We start from the raw sequence: 15,023 nt of genomic DNA, 5'->3' as shown, positions 1-15,023 counted from the left end.
GACCTTAGTCAAGGATCGCTCGAAGTGGGAGTGTGTACCCCCTAGGCTTTAGAAAGATAAAATTGCGAAGCCCGGAAATGAACTAAATCTAGCAGGACATGGGGCAAAAGGAGAGCTTTAAAGTGAGCTTTGAGTGAAAATAATCCCTACTCCCTAGAAAGAGGCATGAGGGGTTGACATGGTGAAACGTGAATAAAGGCTTTCAAAAAGGGCACTCCCAGAGATAAAATCCGAGGAAAGCCTTCTCGCTAGGAAGTGTTCAACCATAGTTTTCGAATGCTATATCTGGAGTCGGTTGTCCACTTAAAATGTTCCTAGGAGAAGAGAAAAATGAGAGGAGGTGAGCCGCCTCGCTAGGATTCGGGCACCCTTTGCACTGTCTTCGAAAAACCATGGATCTCCATGTGAAGTCGGGTAGCCCGATGACGTTATCCTAGGAGGTGAGAAAATAGAGCGATCGCCCAAGCCTTGGCGATGAGCGGTCCGTGTCCCTGCCCTCACTTAATTTTCAGTACAGGGGCTTTGGCGTATGGTTGGAAAATTTGGCCAGGTTGTGCACATCGTTCCCACTAGTGGGATCGACTTTTAGGCCCTAATAAAATAGAAGGTGAATCCTCAATAATTGCATGACTTGAAAAGTGTGATTGTCATTTTTGAAACCCGCACTTGAAAAGCATTTGCTTCCTCAGTATATTCCTTGCATTTTGTTTGACCTAAACTTAACAGTCTTGGTAGATAGTGAAGGGAATTTCACTCGCTTCATTCCGACACACCTGCTCACGAAATTTTTGATTATCCTATCTTCATTTAACTGTTCTTGGCACTTAGATGATTAGGATTTGATAGAACGCTTGCTTGAGGACAAGCAAGATCTAAAGTGTGGAAACTTTGATAAGTGCCGAAAACAGTCAAAATTCGGGTCATGTTTAGATGATATTTTAAAATCTCAGCACCCAATTATGATCACTTTCATGGATAAAACCTCTAATTATCATCTATTTGACAAATCCAGCTCAAGAAAAATACTTTGAGTCATTTCCGAAGAAAACAACAAAGTTTTGGGCCAAAAGAAGCAACAAACAAAGAATCCATCAAGCAGGAGGCTACCACGCGCCATCACACGCGTTTGAGCAGGCGTGGAATTAATCCAGAAAGCTCCCACGCAAGGCCACACGCGTGTGACAGGCGTGGAAGCGGGACAGTAGGACAGCAGCGAATTTCGACTCCTTAAACAGCTATTTAAACCCTTCTTTCTCAATTTTGAAGGAGGACTCTCCCAACTTTCAGATCTAATTTTTCTCTTTATTTCTTCCCCTTTGGGGAGGAGAAACACACTAAAAATTCCATTAGAGTAGTATAGATCTAGTGATGAAGATGGATTGAAGATGTAGAACTCAACACTCCTTGGGTAACACACTCTTTCCCTTGAATTGCTAGTTTAGATTTATTATTAAAAGTAATTTCTATCTTGTTTTTCTCGAATGATTTCCATGATTGAGTAGAGTATTTTGGGCATGTGAGCCGTTATTAAACTCTTGATTGTTGTTTAGAATTTGTTCTATGATTTTGAAAGATGAAGGAGTAGGATTGATGTTTGTATGGTTGAAGTTGTTCAAGCTTTACTTCTATTTCGGCCGGAATAGCTAGTAATCTGTAGGGAAGTGAGAGTGTGCGCGATAGCGGCCTCTCATGAGCCCCACTCATCCATATCTCCGCTCTTAGTCCGAAAGGACAAGATCCGAGAGGAGTGGTAGACTAGGTGTTCGATGAAATGTCTCAACCGAATGAGGATTGAGAGTCTGAGTGTGACGCCACTCGGTACTAATACCCTGACTCCCTTACTCGATCACAAAACTCGTTTTCCAAATCCCCTATGAAGATCAATCAAGTTGTTTAACTTCGGTGCACACCCCTTTTATTTTCCCTTGCTCCTTTAGTGTAATTTCCTTTCTACAATTCTCAAACTTACTTATCAAACCAATCCTTTGTAATACTTGAAACTCTTACCTTTTAACACCATTAAGGTCAACACTAATTTGATTCCCATTCGTCATCCTTGAGAGACACGATACTCGGGGAGTTTAAGTCTTCGTTTTACCACCTTCACATTCACTCCCACTAAAACCATAGCATCATATTTAGTAAGATATTTGGATGCCAATTCCTCCAGTTATGTAGTTCATCAAGTGTAGAACATACATAAAAAAATTCATAACAATCCAAGGAGTAGAAGTATTGTTTTTGAATTATTTTCCAAAATCTGGACAGCACAATGCCAAGGGTAGAAACGTAATTTTCTGTTTATGTTTGAAGATCAAATTGACTCAAACTTTTTATGGATATCAAGTACTATAAGTTTAGGTTCTACCATAAAAATTTCAAGTAAAAAGGAGTTTGGGAAGTATTTTTACCGAATTAATTTCCAAAACTGGTCCACGGAGAAAAGGAAATCTGGACAGCACACTGCCAAGGGTATAAACGTAATTTTCTGTGTTTATTTGAAGATCAAATTCACTCAAACTTTTTATGTATATCAATTACTATAATTTTAGGTTCTACCATAAAAATTTCAAGTAAAACGGAGTTCGGAAAGTATTTTTACCGAATCAATCTTTCAGACTACGCCAAGCTGAAATTTCCAACTACTGTTAATCTCATCACTGTTAGTGACTTGAAAGTTGGTTTGAATGTGTGTTTGAGTATATCTATGTGATGGGTGTCGAAACCAACAAATAATAAATACTTAGTCTTATGAATTGTAATAGTGATGAGTAAGGTCGTACCCACAGAGATTGGTTAGACTTATTTTTAGCAATAGATTTAATAAATAATGAAATGAGAATAAAAACTTAAATAGTAACAATAAAATGGAAAATAATATCAAATAACAAATAATTATCAAGTAAATGTCAATGGAAAATGGTATCCAACCCAAGGCATAATATCAGTTTAATTCTAACAAGACAGATATTGATATGCAAGCCAAACTAACTTTACTTTTTACTAGATTGGTTATGGTTATTAACAAGCTCTAACAACCTGTCTTTCCTTACTTCGTCGGTAATCAAAACAAGCTCTTTAATTACTTCCCTAGCTAATAAACAACCCTAAACAAGCTCTTAGGATTTAATTTACTAACAGCATTAATCGAATTAGAAAGACTACCAATCCTAGCCAACAAACTCACAAGCTCGGTTCATTTAAGCTAGACTATATATCTTCATAACACAAACTGAAAATCAGTTATAATCAAATTGTGCTATTTGCTACTAACATCAGAACACTTAAACAATTACGGATTCAAGGTTGTGACTAGCAATTTAATAACTTGACAATTGAACAATGGGCCCTATTGCAACAATTAATCAAGCAATAATTCATATATATGAATATAACAGAAGATATATAGATAATAAAGTGCAAAGAATAATTTAGGCTAAATAAAGCTCACTTGTCTTGTAGAATCAAACTTCAATAATCCTCGAATTGGAAAAATAAGAACTCAACAGTACATCGCAGGGATTGTTTAAAATATATATATTTATATTAATCTCATAAAAGAGAGAAACAAAATATATATATATTTATGGGTTACTAACGTAAGAAATGAAAGACAAAGGAAGAAGAATTGCTAATGATGAGCGGGTCTGTCCTGACATTACAATCACACTATTTATACTCTAAAGAGGGGCACAAGTTGCGGATGAAATCATTGTTGGCAGCAATTCACGGATGAAGTTTGCGGTTCGTGTATGAAGTTGTCGTGGTCGTGGCAACAGTTCCGATTCGCACGCTGCAGTTCGTGGCCGCAATTGTCGCTGGCCAAAAGTCTTCAATCTGCTGCTTCTAATTCCTACGTATAAACTCAAATAAAGAAACAAAAGGGAAAAATGGCTAAGTGGCCGAATAGTTGGAGATTAACACAACATATCCGAGGAGTAGAAATGCTAGATAAAACACACACATGCATGAGCCCAAAAAACATGTCTTTTATTCAATCAAAGCAAAACAGACATTACAAAATATTGAAAAGAAAGTAAAACGAGGACTGAAAATAAAGTTTTCTCTTCTTCTCAGCTTTAGCCAGTCTTCTTCTTGTTCTGCTTTTCCCAATTCTCAGCTTCCTTGAGTTGAATCATGTCATTGATTTCTTTTCTAGCTTTGACAGTGTCAAGTCCTTCAATATTGTATGCATAGTGCTTGTTGAGTTTCAGCACTAGGTAATTCTGAGTTACTTCGCCAAGATTTTCTCCTTGAATGATTCGCCAATTCCACCATTGGATTAACTTAGGAGCATTCATTCCATCTGGGAAGCTCTATCCAGTTGCCGTCATGATTTGGATTATTGCATTCATCTTGGTGCGATCATTAGTAGCAATCTTAATTTTGTTTGCTTCTTCAAGTTTTTTCACTACTTTCTCAAATCTCTTTTGCTCTTCTTGTTGTAACCTGAATATTTCTTCATCTCTTTGCTTCTGATCATAAATCCTTTCATTTTGATTCTTCACATATTCCATTCTGTCCTTGACAGATTTGTCATTCCAGAAGGGTGGAATATTGCAGTCTTGATAGTATTTTCCACTTCCCTCCTCATATGGAACATAGTCGATCAGCCTTCCATCATGTCATCGGATCTTCTGCTTCTTTTGTCTTTTAGCGCTTGGACCGCCGGAGGGTTTATCTTGTGTTCTCTTCGGTGATGGAGAGGGAGATGGAGTCCTCTTGAGATTTAAGAAGTCTTCTCTTTCTCTTGTTTGAACATCATTTTCCGGATCATCATCTCTTCGGATGACAATTTCTTTTCATTTGCAAGTGCTCGGGGGGTTCCCTTCTTCTTCTTTTCCCCCTTGTTGGCATCATTAACCTCAATAAGGGTGTCAATTTTGTTGCTCAAACGATTAACACAAATTTGCAGCTATTTGAGAGTCCATTCGAACTCAGAAATGTAAGTGCCCATCTGATTCTAGTTCCCGGTCACTTACTCAAGTTTGGTACATGAAAGATCTAAGCGTTCCTTTATAAAGGCATACTTCGTGACCAGATCATGTTGCACTTTCTTGATCTCGGTCAACGAATCCTTTAATGATTCAAGAGAAACCAAGTTCTCAAAGAAGGCATTGTCAATTTTCTGTTCAAGAGCAGTGATTCTGGCATCAGCATTTGACTTTGAAGCCTTCTTCTTTTGCTTTCTTATGTCCTTCTTGATCTTGGCCATGGACTCATTTAATGATTTGAAGTGTGTGTCTTGAGTCTTTGCCATTTCCTGAATAGCATGCAATAGAGAAGTGAAGGCAGAAGAGGTATTGACAATTACCTCTGATGAATCCGAACTCTTAGATGCTTCGGTCGGGTCCTCATGACTCCCTTTGGAAGGTGCTTCAAAGTTTCCACCTTGAGCTAAGGCAAGTGCATGATTTCCAGGCGAATCTACTGGCAAGTCTTCGGATTGCTTGGTTGGTGAAGACGAATCCTCAGGACTGGCACTATGGGATGCTTCCATGTTTTCATCCTGAGTGTAGTCAGGAAACATCTTCAATTCAACATCTACCAGATTTAGAGAGGAGGTGATCATGTCCTCATCAATTAAGACCAAGTCGTCATGATTCGCACCACGATATGCTTCTAGATTGTCATCTAGGGCTGAACTCTGACTTAGCATAACTGTGTGCTCCAATGATTCGGTGGGTATAGGTTGTTCCGCAGTCCCTTGACTGTTATCAGGAATAGTTTCAGTGTGATCAAGCTTCGGACTGTCATTTTCTTCATTTGGTGGTTGATCAGTAGTTGCTTGTCCACCATCATTCTTGTCACCCGAATCATGGTGGACATCAACGATCCAAAAGTTCCTACTTGACGTGCTTTAACTCTTTCTTGACGCATCAGCATCTACTCTTGCCGTTCCCTCATAGTCGAGGGTCTTCGACTCTTCAATCTTCGGATTCCGATCGCTTTCTTCGTCTTCTTATCGAACTTCAGCCGCACGAACTCGTTCTTCAAGTCTTGAGGTTAGCGAAGATCTTGCAGACGATGCTACACGTGCGAAGACGCCAATCCCGGGGAACGTCGGCTGCTACCGATGACTCCGAGTTTCGAGTAGATTAGTCTTCTTCAACGCGTCGCCAAATCTTCTTATTGCTTAGACGCATACTGTGCTATCCATCGTTTCGCATCAACTAACTACTTATTCCTAATATAAGGCAGACTCCTAGGCAATTCTAAAACGAAGCAACTTATCTAATAACGATTAAAACTTACCGGGAAGACGCGCCCGCAAGCTGCAAACAACAAGGTTAACAAGGCACAAATAATATAAACAAATAAGGCGTGTCCTCACCGCGATTCCTAGAATTCACACATCCTAGGATTCTCAAACACCTTAATTCCTACTGATCAAGTCCTAGAGTCTCAAGTTTCAAGCCCTAGGATTCCTTCTAAGACCTCAACACAGGCTCTGATACCAACTGTGACACCCCTACTTTTCACAAGCTGAGATAGCTAAAACTTTAACACAAAAGCTGTCTATCTCAACTATCAAACACAACATAGTGGAAGCGATTTAAAACCTAAGGGGTATCATGCCACATCTAGGTAAGAAAAACACGGCCTAGATGCACAGGCTATCCAAAACTCAAACTGAACTGCATAAATATAAATCCTCAAAACATCGTCATAACAACCAGAATCTAAACAAGAGTATATAATCTCAACATAGGCACACAGGCCCCAAAACATAAAGTCTAAAACAACATCAACTATGTCTAAGCCGCCTCATAAAGATAAGCTCTAACGCGCTCTCGCTTAGACTTATTCCATACATGGAAAACATGTAAGAAACCATTAGCAAAAACTGCTAAGCAACCACCATTCACACCCGCAAGGAAATACATATATATATAAGTTTGTAAATAGGTTTACACACCCATATAGAATATACACACCAACGAACTGTTCAGTATTTAAAACGGATACTCAGCAACAATATGCTGAATGAATATATAAACCAAGGACTTTCCAACAATACCAATATCCAATCGAATTGCACAAGACAGCAAGTCTATAACAGAATATCATCCGAATCAAGAATTCAATAGAATACTCATAAGAAACAACCAAACCAGAATATATCCAAGAATAACCAATAACCAATGAGGTACGATACAACTCAAGAATCAAGTAAGAGACCAAACAGACCTCAACCTAAGGATAAGCACCAACCCTTACCCTCCAACCAACATACCAATCCCCATACCAATCATCAAATCCAAACTCAGTTCACAGAGGCAAATAATGCCTGAATCATAAAGGCAAATGGTGTCCAAAATATACACAGAGGCAAATGGTGCCCAAATATACACAGAGGCAAATGGTGCCCAAAATATACACAGAGGTTGTTCTTTTGGGGATCTTTTGGGAAAAAGATGATCAAGGTGGAGGTAAAGCTTTGTAAGGAGGTTTGAGAGTTCTTGGGTGAAGTGTGCTTCAAGAGGTAACCATCATGTCCACTAAAATCTATTTTTACACTCTCAATCTATGATATTATTTGGTGTATTGGAATCCTGAGAAATTCTTTGGTGCTTAGCCTATTTTTGGTTGTCTGTGAAGTCATTTTGATGGATTATGAACTTGTGTTCTTGATCCTTTGCATATTGATGTTTATGGATATTTATTGGTATGGATTCCTTGTTTATTTGGCTCCTGGGAGTTATAATCTGAGTAATATAATCCTATTTTTGTATTCTAGATTGAACATTGCGTTTTCTGTCTGAGTCTGTGATCTGGGGTTCTGGTTTGCCCTTGCGGAGTACCCCAACGGTATAATGTGTCGCGCTGGAGTCTTCCGTAAGTAGGTTGCGGTGAGAGTTGGCAGAGAAGAGGGGTCCACTGAGGGGGTCCGCTCTCTCTTTGCGGAGGTGAGTGGCGGAAAGCAATGATCCGTTGGGGAGTTCCGTCAGTTCTGCTGGGAGTTCTGTTCTAGTGAGTTATTCTGTGATCTGTTTGTTTGGTTGTTTTCCCTTTTGTTCTGAACTTTGTTGGAGTATTTTGCTGAGTATTTTACCATGTTTTTGGAGTGTTTATTCCTATCTCTTGGTCCATCCTTTGAGTCTCTTGGTTAGTTGAATCCTTGATTATATTACCTCGGAGTTGGTTGTGTTCATAATCTGAGACGAACACTCTGAGTGGGTTGTTCTTGGGCTGAGGTCGAGGTTGGATGTGGATGGTGGATCTTTGAGTATCTTTGTGTATTTTGGGGCTCTATTTGCCATTTGTGTATATGGGCACTGTTTGCCATTTGTGTATTTGAGGACTATTTGCCTCTATGTATTCGGGCACGATTTTCCTTTGTGTAATTGGGCACCATTTGCCTCTATGTATTTGGGCACCATTTGCCTTTTATGGTTTGGGCATTATTTGCCTCTGTGAACTGAGTTTGGGTTTGATGATTGGTATGAGGATTGGTGTTGGTTGGAGGGTAAGGGTTAGTACTTATCCTAAGGTTGAGGTCTGTTTGGTCTCTTACTTGATCCTTGAGTTATATCGTACCTCGTTGGTTGTTGATTATTCTTGGATATATTCTTCTTGGTCGTTTCTTATGAGTATTCTATTGAATTCTTGATTCTGTTGATATCTTGTTGTCTTGTGCAATTCAATTGGATATTGGCATTGTTGGAAAGTCTTGGTTTATCCTTTATTCAGCGTGTTGTTGTTGAGTATCCGATTTTAAATGCTGAATAGTTCGATGGTGTGTATATTCTATATGAGTGCGTAAACCTATTTACAAACTTATTATATATATATATATATATATATTTCCTTGCGGGTGTGAGTGGTGGTTGCTTAGCACTCTTTTGCTAATGGTTTCTTGTATGTTTTCCAGGTATGGAATAAGTCTAAGCGAGAGTGCGTTAGAGCTTATCTTTATGAGGCGGCTTAGACATAGTTGATGTTGTTTTAGACTTTATGTTTGGGCCTATGTGCCAATGATGAGATTATATACTCTTATTTAGATTTTGGATGTTTTGGATATGTTTTGAGGATTTATATCTATGCAGTTCAGTTCTTTTGGTTAGCCTGTGCATCTAGGCCGTGCTTTTCTTACCTAGATGTGGTATGATACCCCTTAGGTTATAAATCGCTTCCGCTATGTTATGTTTGATAGTTGAGATAGGCAGCTTTTGTGTTAAAGTTTAGCTATCTCGGCTTGTGTAAGGTTGGGGTGTCACAGTCACACTAGCAACATATCTTCACACAATCCAAACTCTAGATTAAACTAGCCACTCATAATCAAGAATTCAAAGACAATAGCTAATTCAATCTAAGAACAAGTTAATAAAAATAAAATAAATTAAGATGTAGTAGAGATCACCTAGTAATGAAATGTTTCTTCAATCCAAGCTTGTTGTCTTTCTTACAAGGTGAAAATGCTAAGCTAAAACTATCCTCAAAACTAAGAAATGAAAAATTGCAAGAAGGAAGAACTCTCCAAAGATGGAAAAGAAAAAGAGGCTCCCTCTAAAATTCTATCAAGGGGCCTTAAATAGTCTCCGAAATTTCGCCCTAGAATAATTCTCGCGCAGTGTCTCAACTACACCTCCCACACGCGTGGTTGCATGTGTAGTTGGCTACTGGAATGTTTCCACGCGCACCAACACGCGTGTGGGCTTCATTCCGGGTCCTTCGGGGCTCCAGACTTGCTCGGTTTGCTTCTCAAGCTCGTTCTTTGTTCCTAATAGCTCCCGGGACCTTTGTACTATCTCAAATCATGCCAAAGGTAGCTTTGTGTGCGGTTAACGAATTTAAAGCACAAATCATCACAAAATTATCATTTAAGGATACTGGAAACGCTATAAAGCACCCTAGTTTATACTCAAATAATGGATATCTTGGGAGCTTATCAACTATGTCCTATATTAAGAAGGGAGTGGAAATGATTTAAAGATTGTAACATTCCACCCTTCTGGAAGTCCAAATCTGACAGGGACAGAGTTCTATACGTAAAGGATCAAAATGAGCATATTTTTTAGAAGAGAAAGGAAGATGAGAAGATCTTCAAAGAGTAACAAGATGGACAGAGAGTCTTTGAAGAATTTATTAGAATACTTGAAGATGCAAACAACTTAGGCATAAATGTAAGAGATGATTTGAAGGTAAAAGGCATTATACAAATCATGACAGTAACTCGCCAAAGCTTCTTTGATGGAATGAATGGGCCTGAATTAATAGAGTGGTGGAAAAGACGAATTATCAAAGCAAGGAATATTGGCGAAGCCACCCAAAATTATCTTATGCTTAAAGTAAATGACAAGTATTCATACAAGATTCAAGGCTTGAACGTAATTGAAGCCAGAAGAGTAATCAACGATATGATAGATTTAAGGAATGTTGAAGAAGACCAGCGAAGGCAAGGAGAAGATATGATCTTTTGTCCTTTTTAGTTCTGAATTGCTATATTCTGTAATTTTGCTTTCTATGATGAATAAAAGACAATCTTTTGGGATCTATGCGTGTGTGTGTTATATCTAGTTTCTATAACTCCTCGTACTATGTAATTTTAAACTCCACTATTCGGCTATGTTAATAAAAATCCACTTTTGGATACAAGTAGCCAAATGGTTCGAGTATAGGTGTTGGCATCATCAAAAAGGGAGAAATTGTTAGGAACCCCAAGTCATTGATTTAGATGATACCAAAGACCCGAGGAGACCCCGCAATCTTTTATTTTGTCTTTCATTTCTAGAAGGATGAATCATTTTCAAAGAACTCGTTTTGGACGAGTCCATACAAATTAAGAGCAACTCTTAGTCCAAATCTATAAAGCTATCAAAGACGATGACTTCGATCCTAAGACTTGAAATCCGAAGACTTGAAGCTCGAAGACTTGAAGACATGAAGACTGAAGGTGTATAAGACCGAATACTGGAAGGGTCGAACTCTTGAAGACCGAATAATCAAAGATGATTAATTCGAGGAGATGATGAGAGAATGATAAGGTCAATCATTCTCACGAGTACCAAAGGCACTAGGACTCTAAAAACATTCTCTGGAAATTTGTCTTGTCCATAGCCTTGAGGTTGGGTATGACCAGAATGTCAAACGGATCCTAGGTGGTGATCCCAAGGAGCATTAAATGACATATCATTTTGTGTAAGACTAAAGACAAATTGTCTTTACACTAAAGTAGACAAACGACTAGAAAGTACTAACACTCACAAATGGTCATATTTTACCAAGCGGATATTACACACTGGATATAGGGTTTTGAATTTCAGTTTCCCTCCAACGGAACTAAAATTCACACCTATAAATACCCTTGCTCCTTCTCATTTGGATAAGTTGGTTGGCATACGCAAAAAGCATTAGCAAGCAAAAATCAGTGTGCAATATATTCAAAAGCTCAAACTCTCAATCTAGTTCGTAAAAGGAGATCTTGTGAAGTTCAAGCGCTAAATCAAGAAGCTCAACACAAGATTTCCACGTTGGAGAAAATCTTCAACCATTTCAACCAATCTCTACTTTGGTGAAGTAGAAAGAGGCGGAGTAGACTTTGAAGGAGTTGAAAAACCTAGTGAGACATGACTGCCGGGCTTTGTGATCAAAGGAGCACGTTGTAGAGAGGATATTGTACTATTAAGGAGACAATAGTGCAATCCTTCACAAGTTGTGAAGAAGAGTGGAGTAGGCTTAGTTAACAGCCGAACCACTATAAAAATCTCTCTCTCTCTCTCTTTACTTTCACGTACTGCATTGTATACTAACAACCAAACCTAATTTTTACAACCATAAAAATCGTGCAAAGTTAACTTAAAATTAGTCGAAGCTTTATCTATCCACTACGTTTATCTTTGATCAAGTACAACCTCCTTAAGGGTTCGTTCTTGCAAAAATGTTTTAAAATCCCTTGTGAGTCTATTCAACCCCCCCCCCCCCCTTCTATACTCACATCATATCAACAGCTTATCGGGAGTTCAAACCCCTACTTGTATGGAAAAACCAATCTGGCCAGTACTTTGCCCCTTAATTGGACCGGCCCGGTGCGAATGGGATTAGTTTGATTATGGTACGGGCTTAAAGGTGCCTCCTATAGTTAGGGCCTGCTTAGGACACCTCATGGTCTAACAAAAAAAAATTGACCTTAGCTTATATTCTATTTTACAGTTCTTATGTAGTTCTCATGGAAGATAATGAGTGAGGAATTTCAGGAAAATGATCATTTGTCTATCTGTTGTCAGTTATTTCTGGTAAAGTGGTCATCTTTCTTTGTTAGTAGATTTTTGAATAAATAATTTTTTCAGTTCTTTAAGCTATTATAATACTACAGCAAAATGAGTGTTGAAAAAGATGGGAGAAACTATATAAATTAATCCAGTTCAAGCCTCCAATTCAACAAGTGAATTTTCTTGCATAGGTTTTAAGCTTCAGACAGACAGATTAATTTGATATATTATTTTATAGTCATGGAGCTTGCACTTGCCTTGGAGAACTTGACAAATGAGAAGCTTCTGAATTTGCATACTGTAAGAAATACTTTTGGGGATGTATTTTATGTGTGGTCATATAACAAAGCTAAAGTGGCGTCCCGCACCATGAACCATTCCCGATTATTCATGCCGCACCCTGATCTTTTAAAACGTATATTTAGATCCAAAAACCTTTTTTTTTTTTTTTGCCTAAAACTTTTTATAGGTTTTGCAAGTTACCTGATGACATGGCACCGGTTTCTTGTTGATTTGGAGTCCATGTAAGATTTATTAAAAATAAAATATATGAGATGGAGTCCATGTAAGCTTTATTAATTAAAAAAAATTAAAGACTTCTTCTCCAGGTTGCCTCTCCTACCTCTGACTTCCTCTCCCGGCTGCTACTCCAACTTCGACGACTTACCCGCGTTCGGATACAAAAGTTTGTTCAGCAGGGACGAGGAAACAGAAGATGAAGAGGACGACGATGATAGGGCCACTATTTTCTCGTCAGTTTTGTTCTCATCCTCATCTTACTCTTCGAAGACGTTCTGACGGTGGAGGGCGGAGCGGATCATGCGGCAGCACGAAAGAGAAGTGGCGCGGAGGAGAAGGAGGCAAAGGCGGGGTAAAGGACATCATTGTGGTGATGAAGCGGTCGAGAGACCTGTCCATGGAAGAATCGAGTATGGAGAAGGGTCGAGAGACCCGTCCATGTCATCAGGTAACCTGTAGAAAACCTATAAAAAGTTCTAGGTGAAAAAAAAATAATGGTTTATAGATCTAAATATACGTTTTGAAAAATTAGGATGTGGCATGAATAATCGAGAATGGTTCATAGTGCGAGAGGACACTTTAGCCTATAACAAATAATTTGACATATATGTCTTTTTATCCCTTATGGTTGGCTATAATGCTATAATATATGTGTGTGTTGTTTTGGATGAGTTGAATTCATCGATTGAAATTGGAATGAGGGATGAGTTGATTATATTTGCTGGAAACAAATTATGTACAGGGAACAAAAATTGTATGTTTAATCAAATTATTAGTTTTTTTTTAAAAAAAATTATACTAGGCGTCTTTTCCTCACTAGGAACAGACGTCTATCTATTATTTTCTTAAAACTTAATGCGAATAGGCGTCTGTTCCTCATTAGGAACAAACACAAAAAGTTAACTTTATGTGTCTGTTAACAACAAACGCATAAAGAACCACATCTGCGTTGATGGTATATGTGTCTGTTGTACAACAACCTTTTACAAAATATGCAAACTGCTATTTTTGTACTAGTGTTTATAAAAAGATTTTAAAAATTTCAAGTACTCTTTAGTTATAAAATGATTTTCAAAATTTTCAAATACTCTCTTTAGTTTATAAAATGATTTTGAAAATTTTCAAAGTATTTTGTTCAATTTATAAAATGATTTTCAAAATTTTACAGTATTCTCTTTAGTTTATAAGATGATTTTCAAAATTTTCAAGTATTCTCTTTAACTTTTAGGTAATTTTGTCTAATGATAATCTGTATAATTGTTTGCAGGGACTAATAACAGAAGAAGAAATAAAAGGCTAGTGGTTGCCCGCACCAACTGAGGAGAAGGTCAAAGAAAGTGTGTTTAGTATGAGGGCAACAAGTGCTGCTAGCCTAATGGCGTGATGGATTTGGAGGAGGTTTTTATCAAAGCTCCTAGGAAATCATAAAGGAAGACTTGTGCAATGTGGTTAATGACTTTTTTAGAGGTAAGGCTTTAACTAAAGCAATAAAGCATACAACTATAGTTCTGGTGCCTAAGGTGGCTCATTCTCTGAATTTAGGCCAATTAGTTTAAGTAATTTTTATAGTAAGATCATCACTAAGATTTTGGTAGTTAGGTTAGTTAATGTGTTGTCTAGAATTGTTTCACCTTTTCAGTTTGGTTTTATAAAGGATAGGAGCTGACAGAGTAATCAGGCTAGCAGCACCCGACACGGAACCACTGGCAGGACCCAGAGGCAAGGCAACGGACGTTCAACCAACCGTTCAACACTTCACTCCTCAGCATCAATGCTCAACGGCTCCTCAGCTCCTCAGCATGACCAACGGTTCAACTCCTCAACATTGATGCCCAACGTTCAGCTCCTCAGTATTGATGACCAACGTTCAGCTCCTCAGCATTGATGACCCATTACTGAGCTGAAGGCAATAAAAGGACTCACAACGCAAAGTAGAGGGACGACACTAGAACTTAGACATAAAACAACACTCAACTCATCTTGTACACTGAGCACTGCACTCAATACTGTACTCAAGTACTCAAACACTGTATCAACATTACATTCAAATAATATACCGGTAACACATTATTACCGTCATTTGTGCTTTCATTGAGAGCCGAGATCGTATCTCAGGCAAACTTCACACATCACAAACACCTCTATGGCGTCGCCTTCTTCAAGAAGTGTCCTGCTCATCAAGTGGCATTCGCCTCCTGCTTATCAAGCCACACTTTTCACAAATCACAACAAAACACCCAACTCATCTCATCACTGTCGATGGTGCAATCCGGATCCAGCCCCGCTCTGATC

The sequence above is a fragment of the Ipomoea triloba genome, chromosome 6 (assembly GCF_003576645.1).
Source record: "Ipomoea triloba cultivar NCNSP0323 chromosome 6, ASM357664v1".
Lineage (NCBI taxonomy): Eukaryota > Viridiplantae > Streptophyta > Magnoliopsida > Solanales > Convolvulaceae > Ipomoea > Ipomoea triloba.
This window is presented reverse-complemented; position numbering follows the sequence as displayed.